At 42.3% G+C, this 26,002-nt stretch overlaps 1 pseudogene; it reads left to right on the top strand.

The window, feature by feature from the left end:
• Positions 1-23,885, top strand: part of LOC121922907 — a 252,769-nt pseudogene extending 228,884 nt beyond the window's left edge.
• The last annotated feature ends 2,117 nt before the right edge of the window (positions 23,886-26,002 follow it).

Consider the following 26,002-nt stretch of genomic DNA (forward strand, 5'->3'; position numbering starts at 1 on the left):
ATCAAACTAAACCCTACAGGGGAAAGGCTCAGCTCTGCTAACAACTAATAGGCTATCTTTTCTTTTGACTCTGCAAATTGAGAAATATTGCCTGTGGCAAACATAATGGGAAGTTGCATTTTTAATGCTCCCATACAGACTCATTTCTTTACAAAGAAGGAAGCAGATGGCTGTTCTTAAAAACAAAACTTACCCAATCTCTGGGGTTGATACAGGACATTGGAAATTTTGGTGCTTCTGGCTATCAGAATTAAGATTTCAGGGTTATATAAGGTTATATGGATCGTAGATTTGGCAAATGAAAATGGTATTGTGCTTGAAATAGCTACAGGCAAGTTGTTACTATAAATACTTTGATTTCACCCAAAAGAGCTTATAACTAATTTAGAGAGAAAAACTTATGGTGGGGATGGCTTATTTCACTACTAGTTTTCTGTTCTTGAATGCTGCAGACCTTGTAGGCTGGAATTGCATGGCTGGGTTTTGTGACTTCTGGGTATCTAATTCCATTTTTGTAGACAGCTAATTTTTAGAATGTCAAGAAAGAGGAAAATACTTGGATCAGATTTCATTCTCCCAGCAAGGAATGACATTCTAATGGAGCTAATATTTCTCCTTGGTTATTTTAAGATAAAACAGGTGCTTCTAGGTTAGATCCTACCATTCAGCACATTGGGTTTACATCTGGTATAGTGACATTATGACAGAGAGAAGGGAATCCTAAAATAAGCTGTTCAGTGGTGCAGATGGTTTGCTGTAGATACACTAAGAACAGAAAAAGAGAAAGAAGCATTCAGTTAGGAGAGAAAAATATGTAATGAGGAGAGATTTACTTGTTTTTTGCCAGTGCTGCTTAGAGTAAATTACGATCATCCTCCTTCAAGAAATATTTTGAGTGGTCATACAGCGGAACATGGATATACAAAAGACTAAGAATGTTGCTTATCTTATAGCAAGGTGCCTTGGGAAGCATAAACCTTTATAAGTTAATAGATTATGTGTATTTTCTAAGCAGCTGCAAGATAAATGGTTATGAGACAGAAAATATGCCAGCATTTGCATGGCTGTAGCTTCCTTTGCTTTCCTCAAAGATACTTGAATATTAATTATATAGAAATAGACACACACACAAACATATACAGAAACATATAACAAAAACAACAACAATATATGTACAGCAAATGAGTGAAGGCAAATAAAGCAGCCCTGTGTAATAAAACTTAGAAAAATGCACAGATTTCCCCAAAATATGTCTTTGCAAGTAACCCAGTGAAAACACAAGAATATTACCATAACATATATTCATTCATTCTTTCTTTCATTCATTCTTATATTAACTTTGCATGCTGGGACCTTCTATGAATATAAATGCATGCCTATGGTAGTTTTATTGCTTACTAACAGCCCCTCTTCATTTCCTGTTTACTAAGTGTACACCTCACCTTTTGTCCATTGAAAGAATTGCCATTATCTCTTTGTCTTATCCAGAGAAGCATGCCATCCCTTGCATGCTAAAGGGAAACTTTCTTAAGATGCATGTAGTCTACCTTTCTACCTCATCTTCTTTGCAACATACAGTTAAACTTGTGTATATCTTCATACACATGATTTTGTAAGTAAACTTGTTATTTTCATTCTAACTAAAAGACTCTGTTTTAATTTGGGGACATGTGAGCTGGGAGATAAAGTGGACCTATTTTTTCCTGTTCACCTATAGTCTGCAGTGGTTGCTCTGCTGGTGAGATTAAACAATCTCTCCTACTTTCCTGAGTTTCTAATAAAGCTCAGAAAAGAAAAGTCCAACATTCTTAGCCTACCTTTATCTAATATGGAACCCAAGGTGGCTCAGAATTTAAATAAAACAAAATGCAGTTAAAACTATGGCTTGTATAAATATTCAGAAACATTGAAATAAACCAATATATTAAAACATTAAGTTAAAACAGTTTTTACTGGTGGTGAAAATATAACGAGGATGGTAACAATACAAATGCAACATACCCCAATTAAAATGCCTTCTTCATCAAGCAGTTAATGCTCAAAGACCTGGGTAAGCAGAAAGGCACTCACCTCCCACCAGAAAGAGGGTAGAGAGGTGGCCACAGTTTGGGAGCAACTGCCAAGAAGTTTTCCCCCCATGTTCTCACCAAGCATTCCCATGACAGTGCTAGATCTGAGAGAAAGCTCTTTCCCAAGGATCTTAAATCTTGGGCAGGCTCATATTGAGAGACACAGGGGCTGAACAGACCACCCCTAAGAAGCAGACTGCAATGCAAGATTTGAGCTGCGGCATCTACATGCCGCGGCCCCTATCTAGCCTTTCCCCAGCACAAAAAGAAGCTGCAAAAAGTGGCTCCTTTTTGCACCACTCAAAGGGCGCCATAGCTGCTGGTGCCACAGCTTTTCAGTGCTCCTTTGGTGCTGCGTCAGCTGGATGCAGCATCAGAGGAGTGCTGTGATGCTGCCCATTGTGTGGTGGGGCACACAGCATCACGCTGGTATGGGGGCAGAGTCAGGACATGCATCTTTGATGCCAGTCTGTTAAGGCTCACAGTCTTTCAGATAGTCTGGAGCCAAGCTGTGTAGGGCTTTATAGGTCATTATCAGTACTTTGAACTGTGCCCAGAAACAAACCAATAGCCAATAGAACTGTTTCATGAGAGGTGTGCTTCCTTTTGGAATGTGGGCTTTTTTAAAAAATCATTTATAGTATACAAGAAAGTGGCCTTTTAGTGCTCAGTAGTGACTATGTGACTAATTGGAGCAGGGAGATCATTGTCTATACCAGATTTGGGGCAGGAAGGATTGGAGCTATCCCATGGTTTAATCATGTGCATTTTTGCTGCCTTTTCTTGTGGTAGAAAGAAAGCCAAGAGAAATTATTGTCTTTCTGTTTTATCAGAGGGAAAAATAAACGAGGTAATTATGCAGAGCAGTAAAGCTCATGCTGCCTTTATTTTTCAAAAGCCATGAATAGGTTCCAAGGTATAAATGTAAACACTAACATCCTGCTTTTGAATATTCCAAAAACTCCATTCAGTGTCATTTGTAAAGTCATTTAAAAGCCTGGATGGTGCAGGAAATAATCAAATACACATTTTTGCTTAGGCTAACAGAGGAAGCAATTTAATTGTGTATCACATCCGAGTTTTCAGGTAGAGAGTACAGTACAGTGTTTCTATTTTGTTAAGCAGCCCGCTCTGGCTTGAGAAGGATTTGTATATTCATCAGGGGCCACAGGAAAGACCCAATTTCCTGGAAGCCCGTATAGAGTACAGTTCTGTGCCCTGTAACACATCAGTTACTGTAAATGTCACAGAGGGTTTTCCCCCCCTTTCCAACTTTGATTTAGTGAGAGCCTACAGCCCAGACAGCTGTTAGCACTTCTTAACTGCTTGTCAGTGAGTATGGCACAGAGCTGGGAAGCATCACTGCTGTACAGTTGTGTTTGTGATTAAAAGAGACAGACACTTTAATGCGTGTTGGCTTTTTCTACTTGAGCCTCCGCCCTTTCCCCCCATCTTGCTTTTCTCTTCTCCCTCAGAAACCTATCAGTCTTTAAAAAAAAAAAAGTCTAGGATGCCATGTATCAGGCTATGGAGGAGTGGATTTATGATGCCTAAATAGGGCAAAATGCAAACAGACTAAAGATGTAGATAATAGAGAAACTTAAAGAGCATCATTCATCATTCATTTCACAATACACATTGTGGTAGGGGAAGACGGGATCAAATTTGGCAGGATTTAAAACATAGAAACATTTGGAATGAGCCAAAATGTTACTCTGTAAAAAGAACCCTTGTTTTATAAAGTGGCACATGCTTTCTTTAAAAAACAAGTCTTCTCCTAAATCCCTGTAAGCCCCAATTACCTTGAAGCTTAGTGCTGTGGGTTATTGGCTGGCTGTGTACACAAGCCACTAATCTCTTTTTGTCATCAGGCTCCATTTCAAGTCTGTGATAAATACCATCCCCCAGTGCCTTATCTCAATGGCATTTTTAGTCTAAATCTCAAGGGTACTGTCTACCCAATCGTCTCCAAGCCACCTAGCCAAAGCAGGAGAGTTGGCTTCTTTGTGGCATTCATCTTCAAGTGAATGAATTGTTTTTGTTGTATCTACTACTGCCTTCTTTCTTCTTGCTATACTGTGCATTTCACCTTATCTTCACTGCTTTACTTTGCGGCATTGTATCATCAACAGCAGCAGTTAATTAAATGGCATAATCTCTGTTACTGTATATTATCTACATCCAGTGTTATACTCCTAAACCATCTGTCTGTTGTTAGATAAAATTACACTTGGGTGTTTCACATAAAATTCTGTTTTCCTAAAATGCATTCTAGGCCAATACATACTATAGCACTCTTATAATTATATATATATAATTATACTACACAATAATAGGATACATTAATTTATAGGCAAACTAATATTCATGTTACTTTGTACACTTAGCAATTTGAGGTATCTGAAAGCAGATACAGATTGAGTCTCCTTTATCCAAAATGCATTGGATCAGATGTGTTCTGGATTTCATGGTTTTTTTGAATTTTGAAATATTTGCATATACAAATTTACATATACAAAGAAATGGACAAGTTGTGATTTCATAGACTAATAATATAAAAGCATATCTGTGCGGTATTTTATTCATACTTTAGATTTATTATATTCAGCTTTTTAAATTTCTATAGACATTCTATAGAATTTTATAGTGTGTTTTATCTGCTTTGTGTTATTTTGATATGGCCTACGGGCTAATCAATAAACAATATGTATGTAAAAGCATCAACTGAACACAGTAGGACTGTTCATGTTGGATATATCAACTAGTTAAGAAATATCAATTAAATAGGAAATAGTATGTTACACTAAGAAGAGAAACCCCATTTAAAATTCAAGAAAGAGAATCTCCCTTCCCACAAAAAAAGAAGAAAAGATAATTCAATTCAATCTTGAAAGAAGTGAAATAACACAATGATTTAACAATTACTTTGGTAAATTTTAGAAAATTAGTTTGAATGAAGTGGATTAACAGTAAAAGAAATACAGGAAAAAATGTAATAAGTTTGCAAATACTGTCAAACATATAATTATATTACCAGAATTATAATCAAACTATTTTTAATATATGAATACAGATGTAATGTCAATAGAAATATAATTTTTAAAAGGGAAATATTTGCCTATATGTAAGATAATATTTTGGAGATAGGATCCGAGTGTAAACATGAAATTAATTTTTCTTTCGTATGCACTTTATACATAGAGCGTAAAAGTAATTTCATACACCATGTTTTTTTCATAATTTTGTCCATGAAAAACTATGTTTGTGTACATTGAACCATCAGAAAGCAAAGGTGTCAATATCTTGGCCAGCCATGTTGACAATTTTGGATTTTGGAATATTCATACCAGTAATTCCAGATTAGGGAGACAGAACCTATACATAAATCTGTTTTTCATCAAAGAGAGAAATATTTTTCAGAACATCATTATAACTGCCATACAGTAAGTGTAGAAGGTTGGAGTAGGTGAATGAAAATGAAGACATGAGGGATGGGGTGAAGCATAGTTTTAGTTTTAGAAAGGTAATAGGAGTGGGTAGCAGACTTGAAAAAGGGTAAAGGGATAGGAGACTTTAATGATTTGATTGATGAACCTCTGGGAATGGAAGACTCAAAACAAGTATTAATATAATTTGTAACTCCTCAATGTATATGTATGTATGATGATAACGTATGATAATGTCCAAGATTTTGTATGTTTTTGTATGCTTGTTTCCTTTTCTTTTTAAAAAAAATGAATAAAACTTTAGAAAATAAAAAAATTCAAAAAAACATCATTATAATTGTCTGGGCATGTACTGTATTATCACAAAATATGCAGGGTTTTTTTTTTACACATTTTATTCCATGATCACATTGTTTCACATTGCTTTTATACCCCATAATGAAGAAGCAGTGTCATTTTGTTGGGGTGAATAAGGGTTACACCTTATAAATGTGTAATTAGATCTTTGCTGTTGCTGTCAACTACTCTGTAGACCCTATGAACGAGATACCTTCAAGTCACTCTTTCCTACAAGTATTATTGATTTTTCTGATGAGTCATGATATGTTCAAGTAAGACAATCTCAGTTTAGTCATCTTGGCTTCTTGGCTTCCAGGGAGAGTTCAGGTTTGATTTACTCCAGGATCCATTTATTTATTTATTGAATTTAATGAATTGAATTGACATTATACAGTGGAGCTGTGCCTTACGCAGGGATCTATTCCAGGACACCCCCCACATAAGGCAAATACTGCGTAAGCACAAGTCCCATTCAATAGATCCCCATGGGCACATGCACCATTCAGTAGATTGCAGCACGGCGTCCACGTAAACTGGAAGCCGCGTATGGCATGCCTACGTATGGAGCTGTATCTCTCCCTTCTCCCAAAATGAGAGTCAAGGTGTCTTATAGTAATTTTAAAAGATCAAGCTAAAATAATGTACAAAAGTTAATCCAAAAATATTCCAATCTCTTCTTTAGAATTAGGACAATTTTAACCAGGCCAGTGCACATCCTTTTAGCACAAAATACACCCTCTTTTGAATATCTAGGTTTTGCATTACTTTTTCAGATTTTGTAGGCCAATATATGAGTTGGATATTTTTCTAAAAATAACTCTATTTCCCAGATATTCCCAGTGGAGGAATGTAAGGAGAGATGATATTTGCTCTATTTGCTAGCTCTTACTTTTGCTTATAAATTTTAGAATATCTGCTCAAGACAGTTGAGAACAACTTTAGAACATAATGCAAGGGTGACTCAGTTACAGGAAAAAGAGGAATTAGGAATAATTCCTTCTCTCTTCAATGGGAGCTTCTGCTGGATTGTGTCTCAGTCTGTAAGTGGCAGAAACTCTGGATCAAATTCCATATCAGTATTTGGAAGAGTATTTATCCCTTGAGCAAAGATTTCTGAAGCTGGCAAAAATCAAGATATCCATCAAGATGGACTAGCAACATAAACTTTTCAACCCCATTAGAATTTTATGCTTTGTTATTTCGGAATACTGTATATACTCATGTATAAGTCTAGAAATTTAGGTCAAAAATTGACTCAAAAAACCTGAGTCGACTTATCCATGGGTCAATGTAAGTACTGTACCTTAACTCTTATTTAAAAGAAGAAGCTATCCCCTGGTGAAAAGCAAGAGTATAATCTGTCTTGGAAGCACTGACTCCCTCTACTCTCTCATCCATCCAGCCTTAAGACTGAGCACAAAGAGTTATGTTTGCTGGAATTTTGTAAATTCTTTGACATTGTTTTGCTTTACTTCATCCTTTAGCTCCTTTGCTATATGCCCCTAAGTCTTACCCTCAACTTATCCACAGGTCCTACCAAAATCCATAATTTTGCCCCCAAAACTTACCCTTGACTTATACATGAGGTCAACTTATAGTCGAGTATATACAGTAGTTATCAAAAAAATGTTTTAGCCTGTGAAAATGATGTGTAAAAATTATTTTATTGTTGTATGCCTTCAAGTCATTCCTGACATGGTGACCTATCCTGGGGTCTGTTTAGAGGAGGTTTGCCATTGCCTTCCCATGAGGCTGAGAGCATATGACTTGCTAAAGGTCACCCGGTGGGTTTCATAGCTGAGCAAGGAATTGAATTCTGGTCTCCAGAGTCTAACACTCAAGCCACTAGGTCATGCTGGCTTTCTAAAAAATGGTCTTACCCAGCTTAATAGTGGAAAAGAAGTCATGAGAGTTGGGTCTTAGTCTTCTACATTAACATCTATGCCCAGATGGCTGATTAGAGCATTCATAGAAAAAAACATAGGCCAGTTACAGGCGAGATACAAACCGCCATATAGTACGTATAGCATACGTACTAGGGTTAGGAAGGGGCGGTGCTTCCGCACCCCCCTAACCCTAGTACGTATCCTATACGTACAAGATAGCGGCGCCCCTTCTACATGGGCGCCGCCATCTTTACGTACTGGACGCATAGTGTCCAGACGTGTCGCGGCGCCTATGACGTCGCGAGTCCGCGCCAGGCGCCTCGCGACGTCATAGAGGCGCCGCAAGAAGAAGCTCTGAGTTCTTTTTGCTCCACGTGGGGTCGCGCGGTTGTGGCTGCTGCGGCTCCTGCGTGGAACAATGGCGCGGCGGGGGAGCGCCGCAAGCGGCGTTTTGTACCCCGCCACAGACAGCCAAAATAAAGCTGCTTTGAGTCACAGTGGAGGTAACAGTGGTACCCCGGGTTACGAAATTAATTCGTTCCGCGGTTAATTTCGTAACCCGAAATACCTTCGTAAGCCGAATTCCCATAGGCGCTAATGGAAAATAAGCTCTCTGCTGCCCTCCGGTGCGGAAAATAGCGCCGAGGTTTTTTTCGTAACCCGAAGAAACCTTCGTAAGCCGAAGCAATAAATCCCTATGGGATTTTTTCGTATCCCGAAAAATCGTAACCCGGCGCATTTATCCCGGGTACCACTGTATGTGTTTCAATGATGCATGCGTCCCAAGAGTCCAGAAGTCACACCAAAGCCACGTCCAGCCCTAGTGTGGCTTTGGTGTGGCTTCTGGACTCTTAGGACGCATGCATCATTGAAACACCATACCCCACTGTGACTTGAAGCAGCTTTATTTGGCTGTCTGTAACAGGCCATAGTACAGTTTTCATAAGGACCTACAGATATATACTGTTCCCTCAGTATGTGTATGTATGATGTATATAATATATAATATATATATGCTTGTTGGAGGCTTTGTGCATTTCTCTCTCCCTTTATATGTAAAAACCATCTGGAGAGAAGGCTGGCCAGAACTACTGTTCTAGTCAATTGCTTCCCCTGGTGCAGGGATATATAATGGGTACAGAACATTAACCTTTTTAGCACGTTAAAGTGTACAGTCCTTGCATGAGTTGACTCTAGGACAGTGGTGGCAAAACTTTTCATGTCCACATGCCAGTGGCAAGGAGTCCCCCTCCAGAGTGGGACTTCTGGGGTGAGGCTTCTCCACCGCCTTTCCCCAACCTCCAGCTGTCTCTGAGAGATAGCTAGAAGCTAGGAAAGGTTCAGGGGGGGGGGCAATGGGCATGCACCCTTGCTCCTCCTCTCCTCCTCCTGCCCTGCCCCAGATTCCAGCTGTCTCAAGAGACAGCTGGGAGTCAGGCAGGGCCTGTGGAGGAAAGGGGAGGCAGCACGCGCTGTGCCCTCCTTCCCCTGGACCTTTCCAAACTCAGTGGTCCCTAGATGGGGCACCCGAGTTTGGCAAAGGCCCAGGGGAGGAAGGAGGAGGCGGCACGTGCTTGTGTCCTCCCCCCATGACCTTTCCCTGCCCCCAGGTCTCTCTGGAGACAGTTAGAGGCCGGAAAAGGTCTCTAGGGAGGAGCAACTGGCATGCACTGGTTACTCCTCTTCCCCAGCCTTTTCCTGGCTCCAGGTATCTGGGAGAGGCAATTGAAGGCCAGGAGAAGGCTAGGGGAAGAGCCGAGGCACAGGCCTCTGGGTTCACCTCCCCAGTGCCATTTTCAGGTTCCGGCTTTCTTGGAGAGACAGCTGGTGCCAGGAAATGGCAGGGAGGGGGAGGAATGGGTAATTGTGTACCTGTTCCTCCTCCTCCCTCACCTTGTCTGGTGAAATAGTGTCACATGCCACCCATGGCATACATGCCATAGGTTCACCATCATGGCTCTAGGAAATAGTAAACTAATATACAAAAAATCTCTTGCCATTGACTTTGGCCCAAGAACAGATGGCTCAGAAGAAGTGGCCAGAGCAACGCCACAACAATCATACCAGACCACACCAACCACACAGCCCACTCCAAAGTGGGCCACCACCACAGTCCCAAAACTGGTCACTGGAAGGGCCAGATTATTTCAGCTTCTAAAGGTCTGATTCTCCCCTCCCCTTAGCACATCCTTGGAATCATGCCTCCAAAGCGCCGGAAGCTGCCTTATTGGCTGGTCTCCTGTGCATTTCGGGCCTTGGATATAGATTGGCGAGGCAAAATTATTTTCCAGCCTTGCCCGTTGCCATAACTATAATCTCAGAGACAAAAACAAAAAAATATAAATGCATATATGAATGACGGCTTTTGTTATTTTAAATAACCCACAGCAGGGTGAAGTCAGAACTTGCAAAAGAAGTTTGTTTTGTTTTGTTTCGTTTTTAAATGCTTCCTCTATGCTACAATCCTGAAGAATTGCTCCTAAGTATGCTGTTATAATTATTCTTGGAGAGGAGGATCCTCCTTGCATCCCCATAGTTGCATTTAAGAATGAAAGGCATGTTAAATTCATACATACACTTCATAATCTTTGAGTTTTACTCTGAAATCTTCCTTTTCTGGCAAGTGATAGGATAGTAAAGTGTGAATTACAGTTCTTCAGATGATTTAAAAAACAAACAGCACTTTAACAAAAGGGACATTCTGGATACCTAGAGAACACTGAATTTCTGGAGAACCTCCGTGTTGTTGCAGTTGGTAAACTTTTAGATGTTGTTTAGATAAAACTTGCCAAATGCTGTGGTACAACTTGCCAAATGCAGTCACATTTTTTTAAAAAAAGATTGCCTGTGTAGAGGGAAAACCTCAAAGAGTTAAGTCCAGTCCCTCTGCTCCTGCTTAGGATTTCCCTCTTGCAGCTAAAATGTGGTACCGTGAATTCCAGACAACAGTCAACACAGCTACCCTGCATATGTACTCTTATACGAATCAGAGATAGATGGAGCATTATGGACCTTGTGAGTCCAAATCATGTAAGCAAGCGCTTTCACTATGCTCCAGGTTTCCATGTCCTGCAGTGTGGGAACTCCAGGATTCATTAGGTCAATAACCCATTTAACACTTTGATTTTCTTAATCTGGTCCTCATTTGTGGGATCTTTACACAACGGAATTTAAAGCATTTCTTGACTGACTTCCTCATTGTAGTATAACCTTTACACAACTGAATTAAAACATGCCTTCATGTTAGATAGTTTATACAGGGCCCACCTCTATTCGGTTTGCACATCAGGATGGATTGTGATTGTAAGACTCTGTTTTTCTTATTTAGAAAAGCATGTTGGTGGATCTAAGAATATTGGGCTAATTTTGTGGCTTTCTCACCTCATCCTGTTCTGTTTTTGTACCATTATTTCCTACCTTGTGAAGAAAGAGCAGGGAAATGATCATAACAGTTTGTTTGGTATTCAAATGGCCCAATCATTTACATTCTTGTTTTATGTGTGTGCAGGGAAGTGTGACTTTAGGAAAAGAAGAATGCTGGACATGATGTTTGTATGACAAATATTAACTGTGTGTCCTCTCCTACCCCTTCCCATTTCTCTCAACAGCACAGCAATTCCTGATAATATGGAAGGCGGTCCTGTCAAACTGAAAGTCTTGGTTCGGCCTGCAAGTAAGTTCTTAGCTCTTGCTTTAGAGGGTTGGCTTTATAGCGCATGCTTTGTTTGGTCTGGTAAACAGCAGACAACTCTTTTTACTCTTAAATCCTGGTGGATACTGTTCTGTATAGCGGCATTTTTGTTGATTTCACCATATCTTTATCATTTTCACAAAGTTTTTCTTATTTAAGTACATACCAGTTGCTAACTTTGTTGTTCTTATTCCATTGTGCAAAAGACAATGGTTGTGGCATTTGGAGCATGCACAGCTAAGATATAAATACATACATATATAGAATAGAAGTAAAATCAGATAGTTCAACAAAAACAAGGAAAAGGGAATTTAGGGTGTTCTCACTAAACATATTTGGCTGTTATCTCTATTTTTGTTATAGACAACTGTATGAAAATATAGGTGTTCAATCGGTTTTTTCGATGTTAACGACAAAGTAGAAAATTCATTAGAACCAGCAGGTAGTATGCTTAGAGAACTCTTTTAACAAATGCCTCTATCCCTCTGATGCTGCTTCTCTTTCCCTCTTTTTCCTGCAATTTGCATGGAAAATGACTCTGTTTGCTCATTTCTTGCAGTGCTATATTGCTTATGATATACTCATTTGCTAGTGTAATATTCTCCTGTAACAGATGTGAAGCAAGGTATGCTTTTTCCATGACAGCTTATTACTCAAACATGACACCAAAATAAAAATTTAGTATTATTCTGTCCCCATATCCACCCATTTTTAGTAAGTTGCCGCAACACAGTATCTATTCAGGAGGTAATGGCTTAAGTAAGAAATGTGTATGTGTATATATAATCTAAATATCATTCATTTACATGTTGCTGTGTTCATTTAAAAACATCTAAACTTGTGGCTGTACTGCCAACAACAAACAGGTCTTTCCCTAAATCAGTTTTTTCCATTGGTATTACAAAATTCTGCTCACTTTGCTGCTTTTGCAAAGATTTCACTATCAAAATCACTGTCAACTTTAAAATGGGGACAATGTCTGTCTGTCTGTCTGTTCTTCTTCTTCTTTCTTTCTTTCTTTCTTTCTTTCTTTCTTTCTTTCTTTTTTGTTGGTTAGTTATTATCTGTCCTTTTGTGCATGTGAACTAATATTGAAAAATTACTTTGGATAACAAAACATGGAATGTGAGATGAGCCTGTTGGACAAGACCAGAGAACTTTTCTGGCCAAAATCTACTTATATAGTGTTCACTCAGTTGCCTGTGGGAAGCATATGCAGAGGTAAGACACCTGCACCCCATCTTCCCTCCCAAGCAATGTGATAAGAAGTCTTAATGCCTCGGATCTAGAAGGAAGTGTACATCCTGGGATGTAGCCATTGATGTTCACATCCTTCATTGAATTCCAAGCCCTTTTAAGTTAGCAATCAAACTATATTCAGGTGCTTTGAATGCCACAGTTTAACTTTGGTTGCACGAGGAATGCTTCCAATGGCTGTCCGGCATCTTCCATTATACTTCGTGGTGAACATGGTCTCGAGGAAAGGAACACTCCCTAGTCTTTCCACACCACTAATTTTATTCACAGTCTTTAAATCCTAGTAATATGTCTAACTACTTAGATATGACTGTCAGGTTCATTAGTTCTGTGATTTGAAAAGAACTGCCGGTCAGTTCAAATGCTTTCTACATTTAGAAGTTATTCTTGCATAATTAGGGTGAACCTGTAAGTAACACTTCTTAGTCTTTGTTAAAATCAGTAAGTTGAGAGCATTACATAACTCTATTATTAATGCATGATATTTAAATGATCATTTTAGCTGGATGTGCTTGTTAAAAAGTATGTGTCGTATGTGTAATACAATTCAGAAGAAACATTGCCAACTGACTGAAAAAGAAACATGCTAACAAATTATTATTTTCAACACAGTTATTTTTTCAAGTTTTTCTGTAAAAAGATTTACTTTTTATTTTACTTCAAATGATCTTTAATTGGTGAAAACCTGGGTTTCCTTCCCCACCCCCCCACCAATGTTTTATAGTGAAAATGCCAATTGAATTTTATACACAACTATTCATAAAATGTCCTGGGACATTATTTTTTTACTGTAGATTAGACAATGCCAATGCTCGAGTATTTGTATTTTATGTATGCCTCTAGGGCAGAAATATTCCTTCTACACTTTAATTCTTTGTTAGCAGTCCCACAGCTCCTGGGCTGCCACTGAAGCCAGTAGTCATTGGATGTTACCGAATTTTGGGTAACTGTGTAATATCAGAGTCCCAGTCCTGGGAAAAGAGTGGGATATTATTATTATTATGTATATTAAACGTTATTCTATACGCTGTCCAAATTACCAGCGCTGTACAAGTTCGGTTAAAATTAGGAGTAAATAAAGCCTGCCCAAGGCGACTTCTAAGATAATAACATTTAAAGAGGAATAGATAAATTACCATATAGAAAAAAAAAAACAGTAAAACATCAATCAAAAAAATCACATATATATATGGATATGGATTGGATATAAATATAAATATAATAATAAAATCTGGGGTGTTGTTTGTTGTTGTTGTTGTTGTTGTTGTTTAACGGCCATAATTTAAAAAGTCAGTGAAAGGCTCTTACAATCACACCTCCAGTTGAGAACGTCTCACACTTACTCATTTTGTGTATGTGTGTGCATGCATGCACCTTCAACCACCTGACGATTTATGTGACCATTGTGAATTGCATAGAGTTTATTAGGCAGGGAATACTCAGAAAGGTTTGTGCAAAGTCCTTTTCTGAAATATAGCCACAGCACCTGAGTATTCATTGGCAATCTCCCATCCAGGCTGACTGCATACTTAGCTTCTAATATCAGATGGGATTTGGTGCCTTTAAGGTATTTAATGCTTAATATTAGGAGCCCAATTAGGGTTATGTACATTTTTGTACAAAATCAAAACCTAGAAGGAATATTAATACTTGGGAGGCAAGAAACTTCACAAGGAAACAGATTTTTACTTATACCATTTTTATTTCTACAACATTTACGTGAGAATTTACCTTTTTGAAAGACTCTATAGTAATAATTCCCAAACTCAGGTCCTCCAGGTATACTCACTACCGTGTATGGTAGTGCTTGGGACAATCATAGAATCATAGAGTTGGAAGAGACCACTAGGGCCATCCAGTCCAACCCCCTGCCATGCAGGAAATCCAAATCAAAGCTTCCCTGACAGATGGCCATCCAGCCTCTGTTTAAAGACCTCCAAGGAAGGAGACTCTATCACCTCACTCGAGGGAGTGCATTCCACTGTCGAACAGCCCTTACTGTCAGGAAATTCCTCCTAATGTTCAGGTGGAATCTCTTTTCCTGCAGCTTGCATCCATTTTCCGTTCGGTCCTGTTCTCTGGAGGCAGCAAAAACAAGCTTGCTCCCTCTTCAATATGACATCCCTTCAACATATTAAAACAGGGCGATCATATCACCTCTTAACCTTCTTTTCTCCAGGCTAAACATCCCCACGCCCTAAGTCGTTCCTCATAGGGCATGGTTCCAGACCTTTCACCATTTTTTTGCCCTCTTTGACACGCTCCAGTTTCTCAATGTCCTTTCTGAATTGTGGCGCCCAGAACTGGACACAATATTCAGGTGGGGCCTGACCAGAGCAGAATACAGTGGCACTATTACTTCTCTGATCTAGCACACTATACTTCTATTGATGCAGCCTAAAATAGCATTGCCTTTTTAGCTGCCGCATCACACTGTTCACTCATGTTCAACTTGTGGTCTACTTGGACTCCTAGATCCCTTCACACGTAGTTTCATTCAGCCAGGTGTCACCCATCATATCTGTGCATTTTATTTTCCGCCCTAAGTGCAATACCTTACATTTCTCCGTGTTGAATTTCATTTTGTTAGCTTTGGCCCAGCTTTCTAGTCTATTCAGGTCATTTGAATCTTGATCTGTCCTCCGGGGATTAGCTATTCCCCTAATTTGGTATCATCTGCAAATTTGATAAGTATGCTCCAATTCTGTCATCCAGGTCATTGATAAAGAGTGAATAGCACTGGGCCCAGGACAGAGCCCTGTGGGACCCCACTGGTCACTTTTCTCCAGGATTGAAAAGAGCCATTGTTGAGCACCCTTTGGGTTAATACATTCATATTTACCTCTTAGCAGTAATCAAGACTTGTTAAAAAAAGATTTATTATTTTCTTAGTAATTCTTACCTTTTATTGATTTATTGACAAACCATGCCTAAAATATATTTTAGATCCTAAAGTATATATTTAGTTCTATCTCAAAGCTTGGCCATGCCTGGCTGGGACATTTATTTTCCCACTATTATCAACCACTATCTTGAACTGTAGACTTTGAGGCAGTACAGAACCACCACTTGTGCTGGCCTGACCATGGTACTAGACTGGACGAGGAGGGAATTCACATAGTCCGAGCCCTAGTTCCACCACCCCACTGCTTCATGGTGCTTGCCTGTCCACACAGCACATACTGTGATGATGTCTGTGGGGCACAGCGCCCAAATTGTACTGGCCGGAAGAGGCACATCATGGCACACAGCGCACCTGTGGCACCCTTCCATGATGCAAAAGAACCCTCCGGGAAGTGGGTTCTTTTTGTTCTTCTGGAGGCTGCAACGTCTGTTTGCTGCGGCCTCCATCTGGGCCTCAAGGGGTGGCGTTGAGCCACCCCTCTGTAGAGGCTGTTTTGTTACCAAATTATGGGAAGTCTCCTCCTTCCTTTTAAAAGGTACTGTTCCATGGGACTTTTTATTTATTTTATTTCTGAGAAGTGCATACCTACTGCCTTGTAAGGCTCACCATTGCTAGCAGCATGTTTTTGGAGCCCGGTGGTAGTTAATGGGCTATGAAATTAGAAAACCTGATGGAAGAGGTGATCTGAGTTTTGGAGTGAGATACCTTCACTATTTGATGACACTCAGGTCTGTGTCTCTCTGTTACCTAACTTCAAGGCCCCGAGTTATGCTGAGCTCAGCAAAAGGCTTGATGGGCTTGAAGAAGCGAAAATAAATACAAACAGTACGGAAGTACCGTTTAGTCAGTACTCTGAGTTAGGTTTGATCTGGTAAGAGGTGTGCACGTTCTTGAGAGCTTGTGTGGTGTTGTGGTTTGAACTACAACTCTATAGCTCAGGTTGATTCTCACTTGGCAATGGGAGCCCCTGGGTGACTTAATTTACACATCATTGCCCAAAGAAAATCCAGATAGGGTTGCCTTGGGTCTTTGTAAATCAGAAACATTAAAGGACGGAGACAACAACATTAATTGCTTGGTTGCTTCATGATTTGACTATTGTAAAGATGATGTTGTTGTGGGTTGTACTCTTGGAATTAGTGCTTCCTTGATCTGTTGAATTGATGCGAAAAGTGCAGGCTACCAACTGATACATGGTATCAAGAATCACCTCATTAAAATGAAAATCTGGCAGATTGCTAAAATCTTCTCCTGGTTAGTTTAAGTTGTTTAATGTGCTTTTAAACATTAAATACTTGCATCCAGTCATCGGAAGGACAATATGTTTCAGTATAAATGTACCTGGCTATACTAAGATATGCAAGCAAATCTCTTGTTTATACCATCTCCATGGACTTGCGAAAAGCTTCTTTCTTGTTGTGGAAAAATTGTCCCCCCTCCCCCTGTATCATTCTGAATGTACTTGGAATCCCACTCTGGAATTGTGACTTTCAACGAGATGTCAAAGTAAACATTTTTAGCTTGGTTTTTGAACTGTGCCATGATTATTTGCTGTTTTTAAGTGTCCCCCCTTTTTTTTTTTAAACTGATGATGATATTTTCTTCATTGTTTGTGCACTTCCTTGAATAATTTTGGAAAAGCAATATGGTTACTAGATGAAGAAATGAAAATATGGCTATATTAATTCACTGACTAAACTATTACATGATATGTCCTATAAAATTAATGGACCTGTTCATAAAACAGTTTCACTGTTCAGGAAACTTTAAAAATATTCCCAGATTCCGAAAGAGTGTTTATTGACAGATTTCATATGAAAAAATAGTTGGCATTGAACCAGAAAAACAATTCACTGTCCAATATCTTGATACCTGATTCGGTATCTTTTGTGTGTATTTAATAACAGTTGCAAATGTTCTTAGTATGTGTGCAATTGTATTTGCATTTCCTGAGCATCAGTAAGGGGAGTTCAAAAGAGTGTAGCAGATATTTTGTTCTCCTGTTGTTCTCTTTGTTCTTGAGTTTTTTCTTGGAGGCATCTCCCCAAAAACAAAATAATTAATAACAGGAGAAAGATATAGTAAAATAACGGTGACAAAAAGTTTTTCCTTGGTTTTCTAAAAACATTTTCCATTGTAGTATAAACTGTAAAATGTAATTCTCTGCACCATACAGATGTAATTTGATCAAGATAATTTAAATCTTTTCAAACAAAAATAACATCAGTTGAGTCAGTAGTAGTTTTAAAACTGTAGCAATTTATTGACCAGTATGAACATGTTTTAATATAATTGCTTTCAAATGCTTTTCATGTCAAATGTTTCTTAAACCTTCATCCGTTTTGCCAAATTGCATGAGCTGGGATTGATTGATGAAATTCCAAGAGATTATTTGTGTTTCTTTACAATAGGATGTGGTCTGAAATTTCAAAGTGGTTCTATCGTCAGGGAATCCACTCTCTTGACTATCTAGCAAGGCTTATAGAGCTGGTACCCAAATCTCCAGCTTCATTTATTTTTCTCTGACTCTGGACTCATAATAAACAGCAAGTTTATATATAATTTAGCATATGAAATTTACTGTAGTAAATCATTGCATAGAGCATTCTCATCACCCCATGAATTATCAGGACTATCTTAGTTGACAGAACATAAAAATATATATTTTTATCAAATTTCTGAACAGAAACTTTACTAAATTCCTATGAAGTAAATACATAACAAAACTGGGCATTAATTATTTGAAAGGGTTTTTGGTTTGGCTTTTTTTAAGCAGAGTAGAGTGATATTTCTACTGGACTCTGACTCCACCCAAAGTTGCTTCTGATCCACAACTCCATCTTCCAGAGCATGCTATCTAGACCTTTCATTTGAGTTGCAGGACTGGTTTTGGCAGAAAAAGCCTTTTCGGGGGTTGCAAAGAAACATGGCTTAATTTTTTTTTCACTTGCCCTGAAAACAGTGGTGCCAGTGCAATACTATAAGAGGCCCAAATGCCTCAGTGGGACAGTGGAGATTATCACATGGGGGCAGGACTCATGTCCTGTCCCTCCCGTTGCATTGCAGAAGGATTTTTCAAATGACATTGGCTTATCCAGACATTATCTGTCTGGAAAGGCACAAGTGAGTGTGCAGTGATTGCGCGAAAGCCTTTCAAATGATATCACGTTGCTCCAGTCTTGTTATTATTGAAGTGGCATGCTAGCATTTTGCGGGGTTAACACAGTTCGTATTAATGCAATGCCACTTAATGACAGGATAATGACAGGATCTGCTCTATGTTTGAAAGCTTTCATGAGATTGCTGTTCAATGGATGGGTAAAGATGCAAGAGCAAATCCCATCCCTGTCCCATTTGTGATTTTTGGCTGGTTAAGCTGCATCATTCTGGACATTGATTACTCAGACAATAATGAATATTTTAATGCATAATAATATTGATTGGATTACTTACAATGGACATTATATTTGGAAGCTGCCCAGATGACTGTTATCACATTTTGGCTGGTAGGGCCAGGTTTATGGATTTTAGCCAGTTTTAATATTGATTTACTGACGCCTATTTAATTCTGGACCAAATTCCAGTACTTATCTGAAGGCCCAAATACTGAAATGTATTGGCCCATGAGTTAAGATCTTCGCCATGACTCTTTTTGTTGGTTGTGTTGCCTGTATCAAAAGTGGGATAATGGAAACAAAGAAAGAGCTTGTCAGCTGTTGGACACCACTATGTTATTCTTCCATAAAGATTTTCTGATGATAGGTAATGTTTGTTGACCAGACATTTTAATTGGACATGTTTCGATACATTTTAAGAGGTTTTAGGTCTTGTTTTATGATGTGATTGTAATACATTTTACACTGCGGTGGCATTGTAGGACAAATAAAGAAAATTAGTTAAAAGTTTTAAATAAAATAGTATGGTATACATTTGCTCACATGACTGGGTTCAGAAAATATTTCACAAATCCTTAATCTTAATTTGAAAATAAAAAAAAAAAAAAAAAAAAAAATAAAAAAAAAAAAAAAATTTAAAAAAAAAAAAAAAAACAAAAAAAAAAAATGTAAAAAAAAAAAAAAATATAAAAAATTTAAAATTAAACTTAAAAAAAAAAAATTATTTAATTAAAACAAAAAAAAAAATAAAAAAATAAAATTTAAAAAAAAAATTTAAAAAAAAAAAAAAAAGTCCCCACCTAAACCCCCCACCAACACAACACACTACAAAACACAACAAAACAAAACAAACACCACCTCCACGCCAAACACACCCAACAAACACCCCAAACACCAAATCTTACACATTACAAACCCCCCACTACCATTCCCCTCCCACCCCCCCTTTCATTTTACCCACCCCCCACCCTCCCCCCCCACCCCACCCCACCCCCCCCCCCCACACCACCTTTATCCCCCCCCCCAAACCCTCCCCCTTACACCGCCCCCCCCTTCCCCCCCTTCACCCTCATTCCCCCTTCCTTCCCCTCCCCCCCCCACCCCCCCCACCCCCGTCCCTCCCCCCCCTTTCCCCCCCCACCCCCCCCCAACCCCCCCCCTTCCCCCCCCCCCCCCCCCCCCCCCCCCTCCCCCCCGCCCTACCCCACCCCGTCCCCACCCCCTTTCCTCCCCCCCCCCCCTATCCCCCCCCCACCACCCCCCCCCCCCCCCCCCCCCCCCCCCACCCCTCCCCCCCCCCACCACCACTTCCCCCTTCCCCCCACCCTTCCCCCCCCCCCACCCCCCCCCCCCCCATTCCCTTCCCTTCCACCCCCCCCCCCCCCCTTCCCCTCCATTCCCCCCCCCCCCCCCACCCCTCCCCCCCCCCCCCCGCCGCCCCCCCCCTTCCCCGCCCCCCCCCTCTTCCCCCCCCGCCCCCCCCCCACACCCTTAACCTGCCCCCCCCCCCAACCCCCCACCCCCCTTCTTCCCCTTCTTCCACCCCCCCCCCACACCCACCCCCACCCCCCCCCACCCCCCCCACCCCCCCCCCCCAACCCCAACCCCCACTTCTTCCACCCCTTCCCCCCACCCCTTCCCCCCCCCCCCCCCACCCCCCCCCCCCCCCCACCCCCACACAACACCCCTCCACCCTCCCCCCCCCCCCACCCCCCCCTCCCCCCCCCCTCCCCCCCCCCTCCCTTCCCCCCCACCCGTCCCCCCACCCCCCCCCCCCCCCCCACCCCTTCCCCCCCCCCCCCCCCCTATTCCACACCCCCCCCAACCCCCCCCCCCCCCCCCCCCACACCCCCCCCCCCCACCCCCCCCCCATTCCCCAGCCCACCCCCCCACACTTCCCTGCCCCCCCCCCACCCCCCCCCCCCCACTTCCCCACCCCCACCCCCCCCACCCCCCTCTTTCCGCCCCCAACCGTTTTCCCCCCCCCCTTCTCCCCCCCTCACCCCCCCCCCCCCCTTTTCCCCCCCCCCTTCCCCCTTCTTGACCCCCCCCTTCCTTCCCCCCCCCCCCCCTTCCCCCCCCCACCTTTTCAACCCCCTTCCTACCCCCCCCTTTCCCCCCCCCCCCGTCCACCCCCCCCCCTCCCCCCCCCCCCCCCCCCTTCCCACCCCCCTCCCCACCCCCCCCCCCCCCCCCCCCCCCCCCCCCCCCCCCCCCCCCCCCCACTCCCCCCCCCGCTTCCTTTTCCTTTCCCTTCCCCCTTCCCCCCCCCCCCCCCCCCCCCCTTTCCCCCCTCCCCCCTTTTTCTTTACACCCCCCCCCCCCCCCCCCCCCCCCCCCCCCCTCCCCCCCCCCCCCCCCCTTTCCCCCCCCCCCCCCCCCCCCCCCCCCACCCTTACCCCCCCCTCCACCCCACATCCCCACCCTTCCCCCCCCCCCCCCCCCATTCCCCTACTTTCCCCCACCCCCCCCCCCCCCTCACCCCCCCCCCCCCCCTTGCCCCCCCTCCCCCCCCCCCCCCCCCTTCCTACCCCCTGTCCCCTTCCCCCCTTCCCCTTTCCCCCCTTTCACCCCCGCCCCCCCCCCCCCCCCCCCCCCCACTTTCCCTTTCTTTCCCCCCCCCCCCACTCCCTTTCTTCCCCCCCCCACCCCCCCCCCCCCCGCCCTACCCCCCACCCCTGCCCCCCCCCCCTTCCCCCCCCCCCCCCCCCCCCCCCCCCTTCCCCCCCGCCCCCACCCCTCCCCCCCCCTTCCCCCCTTACCCCCCTCCCCCCCCCCCCCCCTCCCCCCCCCCCCCTCCACCCCCCCCACCCCCCCCACCCTTTCCCTTCCCCCCACCCCCCCCCCCACCCCCCCCTCCCCCTTCTTTCGTCACCCCCCCCTTCCCCCCCCCCCCCCTTCCCCCCCCTTTCCCCCCGTCCCCCCCCCCCCCACCCCCCCCCCCCACCTCCCCCCCCTGTTAGTTTTCCTGTTTTTTCGTTCGTTCTGCCTGCCACTTCATACTGTTGGGCCGTCCCGTGCACTCGTTCCCCCCCCCTTCCTTCTCCTCACCCGCCCGTGGTTTCTCTGGCTGCGTCGTGTCTGCTGCGAGGATGGGTTTGCCGCCCTAGATAACCTGGTAAATAATCCTCATGTCGTGAACTGAAATCTATAACAAGTTTGAGCTATACCTTCCCTTTTCTCGTCTCAAGGTGCTACCGGATTTTTTATATCTCTTTATGCTGCAACCGCCTAATAGTGACACTAGTAAAAAAAAATCACTGGTAAACGCATTTCAATGTCCCCGCGCGCACATTCAGCAGCCACGTGCTTCTCCTTCAATCTCAGGTGTACCACCACTGCATTCTTGTGTTTGTGTTTTGTTCCATTACGCCAATCGCTGTTAAATTCTATCGCACTTCTCAGTTTAGCAGGAAGGGTAGAGCTGGGCTGAATGAAAAGACGAGACCCAGCCCTTTAAAAGGTTGCCCACCGTGGGTCAACACTGCTGCCGCCAGGTTCCCAGGATTTTGCAGACAGGAGATTTTCCAGCCTTACGTTGAGATCCCAAGGATTGATTTAAGAATGTTCATAATGTAAAACCATGCTCTGCCAGGTGAGTTAGAGCCTTTGTTTGTTTGGTCCAACAACCTTTTGGACTTGGGACTCTGTCTGCTTTTTCTCTTTTTCTCTACTAGTGTGTATCTGAACTATTCCAATGTGATACAATCAGAGTTTGTTGGAGTTACCCAAAGTCACTCTCGTGCAGGCTTTCCCTCAGCAATGTTTTTTATGCTCTGCATCATTCTCTCTTTAATGGTAGGTGAACCAGGGGTAACTCAGGGGAAAAGTCACAGAGCTTAGGTTGCTAAGCAATATAATAATTGGGTTAGGCCATTACCTAACCTACCTGTCCAGCAATTATGCCCACAATGCCCAGCCAGATTCCTATTTGGATTTGCAAAGATCAAAGCATCAGCTTGACCTTGTTCCCCAGAAACGGATAATAAGAAGGTATACTTCCTCGGATCCTGGAGGCAACATACTTGTTAGTCTCCTTGGTAGCTTTGTGCCAGAAAAGCATACTCCAGTTAAAACCAGCCAGATCAGTAGCCATTCCTACCTCCTTTTAAAAATGAATACCACAGTTGAACTATAGGATGTGTGAAGAACTTGCTTTTGAACCTTTGCCCCAGTATTTGACCTAATATTTGTTGTGTTCCTGATCCCTTTGATAGGATTTCTTAAAGAAAAAAGAAGGTACACTTTGGAAAACACATATATTTTAAAGCAGAAGTGGGCACATAATGCTCCATACTGGGGTTGTTTTCTCCTCGTGTCCCTCTGTTGTCATTGGAAACCACACCTGGGTTTGCCAAATATTAGCAGCACAGCAGGTTTAAAAATCTAGACCCCCCCCCCACCCTTAACACAAGGGGCAGGGGAAACATCCAGTTTAAAGCAAAAATGTTCTCCCAGCAATCTAGTAGTTACAAAGTGCCTATTTTGCTGCTGCTGTGTGACTGCGGTCTGCCAAATTTAAAAGCAAAGAGTAACTTTTCGCTGCAACCACTATGGTGAAATTCACATAGCAGCATCAGAGGCAGCCACTGGTATTTAGAGAGGATCCAAGGCAGCCTCGAAGCCCTGCCGCTAAAAAATGAGCTATTTCATCTTTAAAAGTCCACAACAGCACAAAATTTGTTTGTCTGGTTACAGAAGGTGCTTGAAATGTACTTGTAGCATCTCTTAGGATTTATTAAAAGAGGCAAAATTTCATTAGAATATATGTTTTCTGTTTGAAACAGATGACACTGTACAAATCAGCTGAGCCATCCGTGGGGAGAATGCAGCACATACACCAAGGATATCCAGTTGGTTTTGGCAAACTCTACTATTCCTCCTGGCAATGCTTTGACGTTATGCACATACTCTACATGGTTACAGACAACGACAGAGTTTGGAAATTCAAAAATCCACTTATCTGCCATCCAGAATGGGACTTTAAACGGGTTTTGCAGATGTGGTTTGTTTCCTTCCCCCCCAGTCCCTCCCCTTCTTTCCTGGGCAGCATACAACTATGACAAAAATTAGAGAGGCCTGAACTGCCCTCTTCCTGCACCCAGTCTTCCCCAGCCGTCTTGATCCTTCTAAATAATAAGGACTCCAAATGAAAATGCCAAATTTCAATATTGACACAGGTGATTCTTACTTTCCTCTGCAGCCTCACGATACTGCCTCTTTAGCTCGGCTGGGCCATCTGATGTGGAGAAGGAAGAATAATAGCAATGCAGCCAGTTGGAGATAAGATATGTTTTGGGAAACAAAGGAGTTTTTTTCCCCCCTTTACTCTCTTCAGTACAATATTATTCTTTCTTCTTGTCAGCACTGTAAGAGGATCGGCAAGGCACTGTGCCACATGTCAGACGGGAGGGATGATATTAAGAATAGATATAGCATAACACCATTTCCTCCAGGAATTTCTCAGTGAACAGGCTTCGCAGAGGGAAGAGATACTCTTTTGTAAGCAACTGCCTTGGAACATCTTTGACAGTAGAACTTGTGCTCCACAATAGAAGCTCTGTCATTAGGGGCAAAAAAAAGTGACTACTGAGAAATTCTAGCACACAAACAAGGTCAGATTTAGGAAACTACGCTGGGGAGTGAGTGCCTCTATTATCTCTCTAAGTGGATAGTGCACACCAGATTACTTTTCTTTTGGAATAGATCACCATGGTGCTATGATATATATAGTTTGTTTCCTTCAAATGCAAAGAGGCATTTTCTGTGTCTTTTCTTTTCTTTTGTGTGTGAATAAAGTGACCTTTCCCAGGGCTAACCCTACTAGCCAATAGCCTTGGATATCACTCTGGGTGATGATGCATGCTAAGACGATAACACTGGGTGGAATAAACCTGATAAGAGGTACAGATTCCCCAGTGTGTTCATGATGTGCCTCCCTTGAAAGTTTGGCAATCATTGGAACAAAATGCTGCCAGAGAAGGACCAGGATAGGGTGGGAGTGGGAGAAGGGAATGAAAAGAATACAGAAAGTATGTTGAACTTGGGAGTGAAAATGCAGGCACTCGTTTTATATCTCTCTTCCTTTCCAACACAGTTGAAAAGTAGAGGAAATGTCTTCATCAGGAGATCAACCAGATGGACTCCCAAAGACCTTTAACTATTCTTTTTTAAAAAAAGAAACCCCACTAGAATAGAAAATACATTATTTAGATATACGTTATGCTGAAAATAAGTATATGTGCTTGTCCTATTTAAAGATGATTAAGAAGTGATAAGAATAAGTTAAAATTATGTGATGCTGTATTGTCTGGTTGAAATTGGAGGGCTGAATACAGCTTTGTTAGGGCCTCCTAAACCATTTACCAGGAAATGCCTTTTCTGTGGGTTTCCATTGGCTTACAATAGGCAGACCTTAAAATTCACCTGCAAGAAATTGGGTAAAGAAAGAGTCCATGGAAACAACTGTTTTGGAAAGTTAGCTTCTCTTCCTCCTCATTTTTTTTCAACAAAGCCTTACAAGAAGGGGATTAGGTTTCACTATATTCTAACAAGATAACAGAAATATAACTGAATACTATGGTCTAAATGCAATTGTTGATCCTAACTAGAATAGACCTGTTGAATGAATGGGAACTTGATAAGTCACACTGTGTGAATTCCATTGATTCAATAGGTCTACTCTATTGAGACTAATAGTTATATTTAGGCCTAAATCGTGATGCAAATAAGAAACAGTTTGTGAATGTCTTTATTTTGTGAGATAAAATGCAGATGTTTTATTTTTTAGATGAAGGTTTTTAGGTCCAAAAACTACAGAAAGGGGGAAACAAGTCAATTTAAAGCACTCTGTGCTTGCCTGTTACCATACAATATTGGCTGCATTTGAAAGCACAGAGAAGTCTAATATTGCACAGAAACCAAAAGTGTCATAATCTCCACTGAGGTACAGATTCCCCAGTACTTTCCTCATAATACAGTATATCTTCTCCAGTGTATATATTTGGTGCACAC

This window comes from Sceloporus undulatus, chromosome 2 (genome assembly GCF_019175285.1).
Source record: "Sceloporus undulatus isolate JIND9_A2432 ecotype Alabama chromosome 2, SceUnd_v1.1, whole genome shotgun sequence".
NCBI classification, from domain to species: Eukaryota; Metazoa; Chordata; class Lepidosauria; order Squamata; family Phrynosomatidae; genus Sceloporus; species Sceloporus undulatus.